The following is a 12,634-nucleotide window of genomic DNA, read 5'->3' on the forward strand; positions in this document are numbered from 1 at the left end:
CTCTATATGCATGTCCTAATTAGCAATTCTTTTATGAGATTGAAATGATTGTATCTCAAGATCATGACCAATTCTCTTATTATTCATTAATTTCCATCTTTTTTTGCGTGTGATATGGTAGAAATGGCACTGAACTTGGAACTGGAAAACATGCTTTTGAGTCCATATTCTGCAATTTATTAGCTGTGACTGTGACCAGTGGTAGTCAGTACATATTTGTAGCAGAAATATGATCTTCTTTGTATTCTGATAATAGTGTACTTATATGAGGCTTCTATGGCTTGTGGTCATTAGCCTTTTTTCACCAAGGGGAACAGTTGCCCAGTGTTACATTTTTCATCAAGCTTTCCCTCTTTGGATGTGGATGATGGGATCTTCTGTTATCTCGCTTTTATCGCCCATACATATGAAGATATTTTAGACAGCAAACTTGCAGTTTCTCTCCCTTTGAAATCAGATTTTTCCTCAAATAGTCATATTGGATCTAGTAGCTCATATCAAACCCACTGCTTTATGTTTTTGAGTCTAATCAGAAGTCCTTGGAACTGTACCTGCCCAGTGTTTACTTGGAATATGGATAGATGACATCATCCATCTGCCTTCACTGCTCCCTTCAAAGCCAGATCTCAACATGCAGCATGAATTTGGAAGAATTCTATAATTTATGCTGGTGAATATTCAGGAATTGCACATAAGCTTGCTGTCAATTCTTTGCAAAGCCAAATCATTTTTTCTAGCATTTACAAAATTTCTATTACTGTGACATTAGATTCCTGTTTTCAGACTGCATATAAAATTGAATACTTGTTCTTTGAGACTGTTCATTAGTTTTCTTCATTTCTCCAATTTAATCACCAGCCACTACTATTATGTCTCTATAGCATATTCTATTTAAGATTCAAATGGATCCTCACAGATGGAAAGGAAACTTTTCTGAGAAGGATCCTAACTTGCCATAGGGAAAGTCCTTGCTCTGGCTTGTATCCAACTTGCTCTCTACTTCCAGAAGTCAACTTTCTCTCATACATGCATTTCACAGCATCTTCAGAGATTCCCTTTTTAGGAAAGTCTTAACTATCACCTCAATATATTTGGCCTTTGTAATGGGTGGTCTAGTATTCTCCGGTATTCCAGGTATTCTCCACCACCATTATTCTTTTCAGAGATTCTAAAATGAACCGTTGATTCAGTTAACATATACTACTGTCTGCCTCTCCAAGTCTTCACCCAAATCATTCATTAATGCCTCCCAAAGCTTTGTCTTTGGTGTAAATAGGCATACTTGGTTTCAAAAGTTCTTTAAAGGTGATTAAATTCAATTTTGTGTTTCACATAAACTTCTTAAACATTTAGCACTGATACTTCTCATTTTAGCTTAAATCTCATTCTCAAAGTGCACTGCAAATATCAACACTTAAACAAGAAACCATGCAAATTTGTAGCCATGGCATAAATTTAGGATATTAGCACAATGAGAGGTTCAATTAGACAATATGAATCAATGGCAAACTATATAGTTTTTATATAAAATTTGAAGATTTGGATAAATTAAGGGTAGAATAAAACAGTACTTACTTTCAAGAAGGGATTTCCAACTGGAAAACAAACCAAGAAAGGGGGATGGGGGGAGAGAGAGAGAGAGAGAGAGAGAGAGAGAGAGAGAGAGAGAGAGAGAGAGAGAGAGAGAGAGAGAGAGAGAGAGAGAGAGAGAGAGAGGAACCTTTCTCGAAAGAATCACAAAATTTTCTTTAAAATAAAAATGTAGAGGAAATACATAGAATTCTAGGTGTATCCACATGAATCTCTTAGATTTAAAAAAAACCCACACCGGGTGATAATAATTGCAGATTAGCCCCCATTAACCACCAGGGGGACACTGCTAACTTGTTACCTGATGTTATTCATTGAAGTGGGGGAGGGGTTGACAATCACCCTTGTTGATTAAGAGCTACACTCAACACCGAGATAATTCTGGAAAACCTCTGAATTCTCTGTTGTTCTTTCAAAGCAGGTTACCTCTGTTCTGCAGCTCCATCTCTTTTCTAGTGAAGCCTAGGATTGAGGTCTATGTGTATTTATCTAATTAGTCTTTTGGCTCGGCTCCACCCCTTAATAATTTCCCCCCTTCTCTGTCCTGCTGTGTTTTAATTAGGTGAGTATAGCACAATGGAGTCAACCGCAGAAGCATAATACTTTAATCATTACTATCGAAGCAAAAGGAATATATCCAAATACATCAAAAGTTCAGATGCAGCACGACATAGTGGATAAGGAAGACATGGTTCAAATTTTGCCTCAGCCATTCACTAGCTCTGTGGTCCTGGGCAAGTTATTTAACTCCTCTGTACTTCAGTTTCCTAATTAGCAAAATGAAGGGATTGGCCTCTAAGGTCCCTTCAAATTATTCAAATTATAAATCCATAATCCTGTGAAAATCGCCTGCTATGTACTAGATCCAGGCTCTGACCAAATCCAGAGTGTCCTTGGCTAGTCTGTACAGGCATTCCCCAAACCCAGAAGTTCTAGGAATATAGTTTAGGTGCTAAGACTCAGACATCTCCATTGGGCAAACTTCACAAATGTTTGCATTTGAAGTATGGAGACACCTGTAAAGTTATAAACTAGAGTTGCAGAAAGGTGATAGGGCCTTCAACAGAAAAGAGGAACTTTGGACAAAGCATGAATTTAGGGAAGACAATAATGAATTCTGTTTTAGATAAATGAAGTTTGATCTTCCCAATAGAATCACAAGGTGTCCAGGGGGTTGGTGAGGTGGGACTAGAGTTTAGGAGAAAGATAAAAGTTTAGATGGACAGATCTAAATATTATTTGCCTCACAAAAATTGTTGAAGCCGTGGGAACCAAGGAGGTCACCAAGATTAGATTTCTAATACTCTTGGGAAGAGTAGGTTCCATGAGATTTGAGGTTAGAAGCCAGATTAGAAGTTGAAAAGTGAGTGGTTGAGAGGAAGTGTAAGCAATGTTTGTAGAGAACTTTGTCTAGACTTTGACTGTGAAAGAGAATGAAAAATATCAGGAAATATTGGGATAAAGTGAAGACTTTTTTAAATTTTTGGTGGATAAGGAGACCTGCAAATGCTTGTAGGCAGTCGGGAAGAAGTCAATGTATAAAGATTAAAGTTTAGAGATAGAAGGAATAATCAAAGGTAACTTTTGACACAATAATCCCCCACATCTAGGTATATATCAGTTGCAAGGAGATCAAAGACAGCTAGGGGGTGGAGTAGATAGAGTACAGGGCCTGCAGTCAGGAAGATTCATCTTCATCAGTTCAAATCCAGCATTAAACACATACTAACTATATGATCTGGGCAAGTCACTTAACCCTGTTTGTCTCATCTGTAAAACGAGCTGGCTAAGGAAATGGCAAACCATGCCAGTATCTTTGCCGAGAAAAACCCAAATGGGTTTTGGTCCGACAAACAGTTGGACATGACTGAGTAATGGCAACAACATAGATAGAAAGCAAAGTCTCATATGTACCTTAATGTGACAACTAAGACTTTTTATAGTAACAAAAAATAAAAACAACCCTGGAAAGTGGGTGCCCATCAATTGGGTAAAGTCTGAACAAATTGTGGTCTATGAAATCATTGAAAAAATTATGAAAAATTCAGAGGAACATGAGAAAACATATAATATAGACACACAGTCAAAAAGCATTTATTACCACTTACTTCGTGCCAGGAACTATGAATTCATGTAGTAATGAAAGAAGATGCAGGAGAGAAATATACAAAATTACTGAAGTAATGTAAATGAAAATAACACTTAAAGGCAGCTGATCTCAGATTAAATACAAGGACCACCATTGATCCCAGAGGATAGATAATGAAACACTTTCTGCTCTGTGTAAAAATGTAGATCAGAATGTTTCATAAAGTGCCTGTCCACTTAACTGTTTTTCTTTGTTACAATGAAGGTGTCTACAGGGCTAGGTGTAGATTATAGTCAGAAAATGATTATGGTATAAAAAACAAGGGCACTAATACAACTTTGGAAAAGGGGAAAGAAAAACAGAGATGATCCATCAAATAGCTATTTCCATTTTTGTAACCCAAAGAGATAACACTAGTACTCCAACAATATAGATGCAGCTCTCAAATAGTTGAATTTCCTTGTTTCCAATTGCTTCTTTTGAAAATGCAGCTTATTAATGACCAGAGATCTTTTTTGCTATCAGATCTTAAGAGGAATCTCAGCTACTATAATATACTAAGAACATTCTTTTCCTTCTAAAATTTTACTCATTACTACTTTTTAAATACTCAAACTCAAAAAGTGTATGAGATACAAATAGAAAGTACTTTTCTAATGGAAATGAAGACTTCCTAAAATTACTATTAAAATTATGTATTTAAAGTATTTAGCTCAAAATAAAAAGAATGAGAACATGCAGATTGCTTTGGCATTAGCCAATAGAACAGGGACAAATAATATTCTGTTAAAAAGTAGCATTTTTTTTTACCACATACCCTTTGTGTTATCTTATCAATTTACCTAGGTACATAATTCATAATATATAATCTCTTTTGTATGCATAGTAAAGCAAATTTAATTGGTGATATAAAGCTATAAATTTTCATTGTAGTTGATGGAAAATAACATAGTAGACAGGAGTAAGGAAATCTCAGCTTTGTTTCTATATTATTCCCCAGCTATCAGAGATCTAATTATTTAAGTGTTATCATTCTTCACATGTTCATAGATAAGGAGTAAATTTATCTTCAACATTGTTACTTAACCTATCCTGTTTATAAGTTAGCTCACAACATAGAGCAATAAAATTTCAGTGGAGTCAATATGCCTGGCAGAAAGAGGACTAAATGGGAAGTCCAAAGGGCTAGCATTTATTCCTGGTTTCACCAAGCTACCAAGTGACATTATACAGTTTACTTATACTCTGATTCATTCTCAATAGCAATCTGATGGTGGAGAGTATTGCAGCATCTGTATCTATCTCAGACTGATACCAAGGGATTTAATTGTTTAAAAATGCATAAAGCCCATTGCCTCAGTTCAAAATGAGCACAGAATTAATAAATGCATTGTTTTGCTTTCACTTTTATCACAGACATTTTATCACAAATTTTTTTTAGCATTTTCCTATATTTCTTCAATAATCAAATAACCGGCATTAGTATATAATGAAATATTTCTTAGATTATCTTTATTTTGTTTTTTTAAACCCAGATGATACTAAGCAAAAATAATTAAAGAAAATACGTGTTTAAGCCAGGGACTACAGTTGGTTTTGGGAAGTTTTGTAATGTTTCAGTTCAATAGTTTTAGAAAACATATGGATTTCATTGTGATTTAAGATGGTTTGTTAGATTTTTAAAATCCAATACAATAAAACTTTGGGTAAGTTCACAAATTAGTATATTTTGCTCTGATTTTTAGTTTAAAGATCAGCTTAGTTCAAATTCCTCATTTAAACAGTCTTACAAATCGTCTTGTCAGGATTAATTTTATTTTACTATCTTTGTGCTTCCCTGGGAAAGAATTATTGGTAAAGTATTTGTGAAATTTTTGTTTTTATATGGCTAGTATAACACTTAAAATTAAATGAATTATTCAATTTCACCCAACAACATGTGTTTAGCAAATGCCTCCTATGTACCAATCACTGTGCACTGTCACTGGGCATACAAAAATAAAAGTCCTTGCCCTCAAGGGACATTCATTCTTTAAATAGTTTAGTCACTAAGCAGCTGACTCCACAGATGTTTGGGAAGTCAGTATGGCACAATATGAAGAGTAATGTATGTGTAGTCAAAGAACCTGAGTTCTAATCCTGGATTTGCTATTCCCAGTGCAACCTTGGGAAAGGAACTTACATTTTTAACCCAATTTTTTTCATCTGCAAAAATCCCCAAATTGGATTAGATGACTTCTAAGTTCTAAAGATATTATTCCTTCATATTAGACCCGTGCCCTCACTCCAGAAATTAATATGTATATATTTTGTATTTACTCATGTGTGTACATGTTGTTTCCCTGTAAAAGAATGTAAGCTACCTGAGGGAAGGGACCATTTCATTTTGCTTTTGTATCCCTAGCACCTAGCACAACTCCAGACAAATAATTGGTATTTTAAAATGCTTGTTAAATTTAATGGACTTCAGGGGAATTGCTCTTCTAGTTTTATTTTGACCAATATGGAGTAATTAGTGACTGAAATTGAAATGATGGGCCTTTTGGAAGAAGTAACCATTCCATGAAGAATTTGTTATGGGGCGGAGCCAAGATGGTAGAATAAAAGCAGTGACTTGCTTGAGCTCTTCCCCAAGCCCCTCCAAATACCTGTAAAAAATGGCTCTAAACAAATTCTAGAGCACCAGAACCCACAAAAAACCAGAATGATACAAATTTCCAGCCCAAGATAATTGATTGGAAAGGTTTATCATACTGGGCTGGGAGGCATGGGCTATGCAGGCAAAGACTGGGCCTCAGCAAACCTGAAGCAGGGATTGAATCAAGGGGAGCTTGATTCAACAAACACCAAAGACAACTTAGAAGGTCAGTAGGAAAGGTCTGTCAGACTGTGGTGAGAGACAAACTTGGTCCAGCCCCAATCCTGGTGCAGCACTGGGCAGTGGCTGCTTCCGGAGCTCTTGGCCCACAGATGGTGGGGAGATCAAGCAGCTGATCAGAGGGGGATTGCAGGGATCTCTTTGCTAGTGATGAGGCAAGATTCTCTTGCTTTGTCCTTGCTTGTGGCTGGGTTCCAGTCCTGGGTGGTGATCCTGGGGCAAGGACCACTTGCATGGCAGAGCTTGTGGCAGAGATGAAGAGAGAATCCTCCTCACAGTTTCAGGGCAGAAAAGAGTGCTTGTGGTCACTAATAGACCAGAGCACAAGCCAGGAAAGGAATAAACACCTTGCCCTTGATGGTACCACCGTGGAAGAACTGAAAATTTACAGGTCCCTAGAAGTATCTCTGAAAATGGCTGCATAAAATCCCTGAAGCTTGGGACTGTACATTCTCAACACTGGAAGCAGACTCCTGCCTTAACAGAGTTTAAACTCAGATAATTGGCTGGTAACATGAGCAAACAGCACATACACACACACACACACACACACACACACACACACACACACACAGAGAGAGAGAAAAACCAGACCATAGAATCTTACTTTGGTGACAAAGAAGACCAAAACATAAAACCAGAAGAAGACAACAAAGTCAAAACTCCTCCATCCAAAGACTCTAAGAAAAATAAGAATTTGTCCAAGGCTGTGGAAGAGCTCAAAAAGGATTTTAAGAAGCAAGTAAGAGAAGTAGAGGAGAAACTGGAAAGAGAAATGAGAGTGATGCAAGAAAATCATGAAAAACAAGTCAACACCTTGCTAAAGGAGACCCAAAAAAGTACTGAAGAAAATAACACCTTAAAAATATATTCTTTTTTTTATAAATTTATTTATTTTCAGTTTTCAATATTTACTTCCACAAGATTTTAAGTTCCAAATTTTCACCCCATCTCACCCCTTCCCCCACCCCAAGATGGCATGCATTCTGAATATCCCTTCCCCTAGTCTGCCCTCTCTTCTATCTCTTCCCCCCTTCTCTTATCCCCTTCCCCTTCTATTTTCCTGTAGGGCAGGACAGACTTCTGTACCCCATTTCCTGTATTTCTTATTTCCCAGTAGCACGTGAAAACATTTTTTTAAACATATGTTTTTAAAACTTTAGGTTTCAGATTTCCTCCCTTCCTCCCTCCCTCCCCACCCACCCTCATTGAAAAGGCAAGCAACTCAATATAGGTTATACATGTGCAGTTATGCAAAACACTTCCATAGTACACATGTTGTGAAAAACTAACTCTATTTCCTTTAATCCTATCCTGCCCTCCCATTTATTCTATTCTTTCTTTTGACCCTGTGCCTCTTCAGAAGTATTTGCTTCTGATTACCCCCTTTCTCAATCTGCCCCTGTTCTTTTGTCCCCTTCTCCCCCTATTTTCCCATAGGGTAAGACAGATTTCCTTACCCAATTGAATGTGTATGTTATTCCCTCCTTAAGCCAAATCCTATGAGAATAAGATTCACTCATTCCCTCTCACCTTCCCCATTTCCCCTCCACTGTAAGAGAATTTTCTTTTCTGTTTTTTGTGAGATAATTTATCCCATTCTACCTCTCCCTTTCTTCTTCTCCAAATATAATCCTCTGTCATCCTTTAATTTTATTCTCCAGATATGACCCCTTAATCTTCAACTCACCCTGTGTCTCTATCTATCTATCTATCTATCTATCTATCTATCTATCTATCTATCTATCTATCTACCTATACATACATATAATTTTTTTCCTCCAACTACCCTAATACTGACAAAAGTTTCATGAGTTATAAATATCATCTTTCCATGCAAGAACGTAAACAGTTCAACCTTAATAAGTCTCTTGTGATTTCTCTTTCCTGTTTACCTCTTCATGTTCCACTTGAGTCTTGTATTTGAACACCTTAAAAAATAGAATAACCCAAATAGCAAATGAGGTCCAAGAAGCCAATGAGGAGAACAATGCCTTAAAAAGCAGAATGGCCAAATGGAAAAGGAAGTCCAAAAGGTCACTGAAGAAAATACTGCTTTAAAAATTAGAATGGAGCAAATGGAAGCTAATGACTGTATGAGAAATCAAGAAATTGTAAAACAAAACCAAAAGAATGAAAAAATAGAAAACAATGTGAAATATCTCACTGGAAAAAATAACTGACCTGGAACATAGATCCAGGAGAGATAATTTTTAAAAGTATTGGACTATCTGAAAGCATCATCAAAAAAAGAGCCTAGACATCATCTTTCAAGAAATTACCAAGGAAAACTGCCCTGGCACTCTAGAACCAGATGGTAAAATAGAAATGGAAAGAATCCACCAAATACCTCCTGAAAGAGATCCCCAAAGGAAAACTCTTAGGAATATTATACCCAAATTCCAGAGTTCACAGGTCAAGGAGAAAATATTGCAAGCAGCCAGAAAGAAATAATTCAAGTATTGTGGAAACACAATCAGGCTAACATAAGATTTAGCAGCTTCCACATTAAGAGATTAGAGGCCTTGGGATATGATACTCCAAAGGTCAAAGGAGACAGGATTACAGCCAAGAATCACCTACCCAGCAAAACTGAGAATTAATCCTTCAGGGGGGGAAGTGAATATTCAGTGAAATAGAGGACTTTCAAGCATTCTTGATAAAAAGACCAGAGATGAATAGAAGATTTGACTTTCAAATACAAGACTCAAGAGAAGCATGAAAAGGTAAACAGGAAAGAGAAATCATGAGGGACTTATTAAAGTTGAACTGTTTTCATTCCTACATGGAAAGATGGTATTTGTAACTCATGAGATCTTTGTCAGTATTGGGGTAGTTGGAGGGAAAAAATTTAGATAGATAGATAGATAGATAGATAGATAGATAGATAGATAGATAGATAGATAGATGGCACAAAGTGAATTGAAGATGAAGGAGTGATATCTAAAAAATAAAATTGAAAGGTGAGAGAGGATTATACTGGGAGAAGGAGAAAGGGAGAGGTAGAATGGGGTAAATTGTCTCACATAAAATGTACAAGAAAAAGCTTTTACAGTGGAGGGGAAGGTGAGAGGAAATGAATGAATCTTATTCTCATCAGATTTGGCTTAAGGAGGGAATAACATATACACTCAATTGGGAATGGAAATCTATCTTACCCTACAGGAAAATAGGGGGGAAGGGGATAAGAGAGTGGAGGATGATAGAAGGGAGGATAGATTGGGGGAGAGGGTAATCAGAAGCAAACACTTCTGAGGCAAGACAGGGTTAAATGAGAGAATAGAATAAATGGGGAGCAGGATAGAATGAAGGGAAATATAGTTAGTTTTTCACAATATGACTATTATGGAAGTGTTTTGCATGACTACACATGTATAACCTGTATTGAGTTGCTTGCCTTCTCAGTGAGGGTGGGTGCGGAGGGAGAAGGGAGAAAATTTGGAACCTAAAGTTTTAAAAAACAAATGTTAAAAATTGTTTTCACATGCAGCTAGGAAATAAGATATACAAGCAATGGGTTATAGAAATCAGTCCTGTCCTACAGGAAAAAGGAATGGGAAAGGAATAAGAGAAGGGAGGTGGTGATAGAAGAGAGGGCAGATTAGGATAAGGGATATTCAGAATGCATGCCATCTTGGGGTAGGGGAGGGGGAGATGGTGAGAAAATTTAGAATTCAAAATCTTTTGGAAGTGAAAGTTGAAAACTAAAAGTAAGTAAATTAAAAAGAAAAAAAGAATTCATCATAAATAAGAAGAGGAAATTGAGGTGTAGTCTGATATAAATCTAGGTCATAGAAGAACATATTTCAATGACTTCAAAGAAAGACAAAAGATGTGACATTCCATGACCTAAAAGTATATAAAGGAAATGAACCTAAGGGAGCTAGGAAGCTTTCAGGAACAATGCTCTGACAACAAATGCAAGTAACTCCATTGAGGAAGAAAGGGAGTTGTCTAAAGCAGTGGGTATGTACACACAATCAACAAATTTTTAAGACATGTATCGGAAATGAGAGCATGGGTAGGTAATTGAGGAGGAATACAAAAGAGAGGAAGTAACAGTCTAAGAAGCTCTAAAACTCAGAACAAAAAGAGGCTGTTAATAGCAAGAACAATAAAAACTGGATTTTCATCTATGATAGAAAAAATACAATCAAAGAAAAGAAAGATATACTGCTTGATGGATGGAATGGATGGCAGGGAGAAGATAAAATTATATAAATCTTCTGTTCCTTGTGCTTTTTATGCCAAGAAGAATGATCTTTGAACTGAAAAGGTAAGTACCTCAGTAGGTAGATAACAAACATGTATTAAGTGCACATAGTATGCCATGCATTGGTGATACAAATACAAGCAAAAAGAAAGACAATTCCTGCCCTCAAGAAACTTACATTCTAATGGGAGGGGGGTTTTGACAACACATAAAAGAGATCTGAAAGGAGGATAGGGAGGGGTACCAAGCACAAACAGAGTGGTAAAGTCCAGTCAGAAGCTCTTCTGGGACAGCAATGCAGCATGGCTATGTTGGGTCCATCCCCAAATTGAGGTACTAAATAGAACTCACCAGTGGGAGGGGATGAGAGCAGGCTGCAGAGATATTGTGTAGTAAGAAACTCCCAAGTACCAAGAGAAAGGTAAGAGGGCAGCTGTTATGATGGCAAAGTCCTTAGGGTCTGAAGTACAGCTGGAGAGTGAGGGGTAAACAAAGCAAAAATGGTTGATAGAACAGAAATCCAAGGCAAGTGAAGAGATAGTAAGATGGATCCTAATTATTCTCAATGAGTTCAAGTCATCAGGCCAAATAAACTACGTTTAAGAGCATTAAATGGATGTAACTGCCAAGTCAATAATCCTCATTCTGCTACTTGCTAAATGTGGCCTTGGACAAATCACAAACCTGTTTGGGCTTCAGTTTCCCATGAAATTATAGAGTTAGACTACATGGTATCTAAGGTGTCTTCCAGCCTTAAATTTATGATATCTTGATATTTAAAGTTTGTGGGGACACTCCAGATAGAGAACTGATAGACTCAGAGTGCAGATTCAAGCATTTTTTTCTCTTTTTTTTTCTGGCATTTCCCCCAATACATTACAAATGTAGAAATTTGCTTTTCATGACTTCATATTTGTAATAGATTTTCTATTTCTTGCCTTCTCAATGGTTAGAGGAGGTGGAAAGAGAGAATTTGGAATTGAAAATGAAATTGAATTTGAAAAAAACTTAATCGCATGCTATTCAACATTTTCATCAGTAAGTTGGATAGCAGCGCAGGTGATATGATTATCAAATTTGCAGATGATACAAAGGTGAAAAGTATAGCTTACGTGTGGCAGAGTAAGCATACAAAAAGACCTAAACAGACAAGTACTGTGGATGAAAATTAATAAAGATAAATATAATGTGCTATACTTTGATTTAAAAAATCCACTGCACAAATACAGGCTAGGGAGGGCATGACTAGACATAATTTCATATGAAATATATCTAGGGGCTTTAGTGGATCACAACTTCATTATGAGTCAATATGAGTCACTCCCTGCCTTTTACTGTGCTTAACTGTGTATGTTCTATATATGCATATGCATGTGATTAAAGGATACACACAGATAAGTGCATAAATGGCATGCACAAACATCATCATATACATATAATATATACAGACAAATAAAATAAAGGCTAGGGAGTAACTCATATTGAACAACAAGCATTTGGCAACTTCCAATGTAGCACTCATATTCCAAAACCACATTATTAAATCCCTCATCCAGAATTTTGAATACGTTTTCTGATAATAACAATACAATAACTGATTGTTCAGTTCTTAAGCCTATCTTCAAAGGCTTACTAAACCCATAATATAGCTGAACTACAGACTATAGTTGTTAGAAATAAAGTCAAGCCTTCAATGTGGTTGAGGTTGGGTTCTCACATCTAATATAGGGTCTATAATGGGAAGGTTGGGAGTAGGCTAAGTAGAATGGACTCAGTAGTTGCAGCAAAATTGCATGGGATAGCGGAATGCAGATGATTATTTGGCTAGGTGGAAGAGTGGATAGAGTGGTAGACATGGAGTCAG

This window comes from Phascolarctos cinereus, unplaced genomic scaffold, assembly GCF_003287225.1.
Source record: "Phascolarctos cinereus isolate Bilbo 61053 unplaced genomic scaffold, phaCin_HiC Scaffold_726;HRSCAF=1367, whole genome shotgun sequence".
Lineage (NCBI taxonomy): Eukaryota > Metazoa > Chordata > Mammalia > Diprotodontia > Phascolarctidae > Phascolarctos > Phascolarctos cinereus.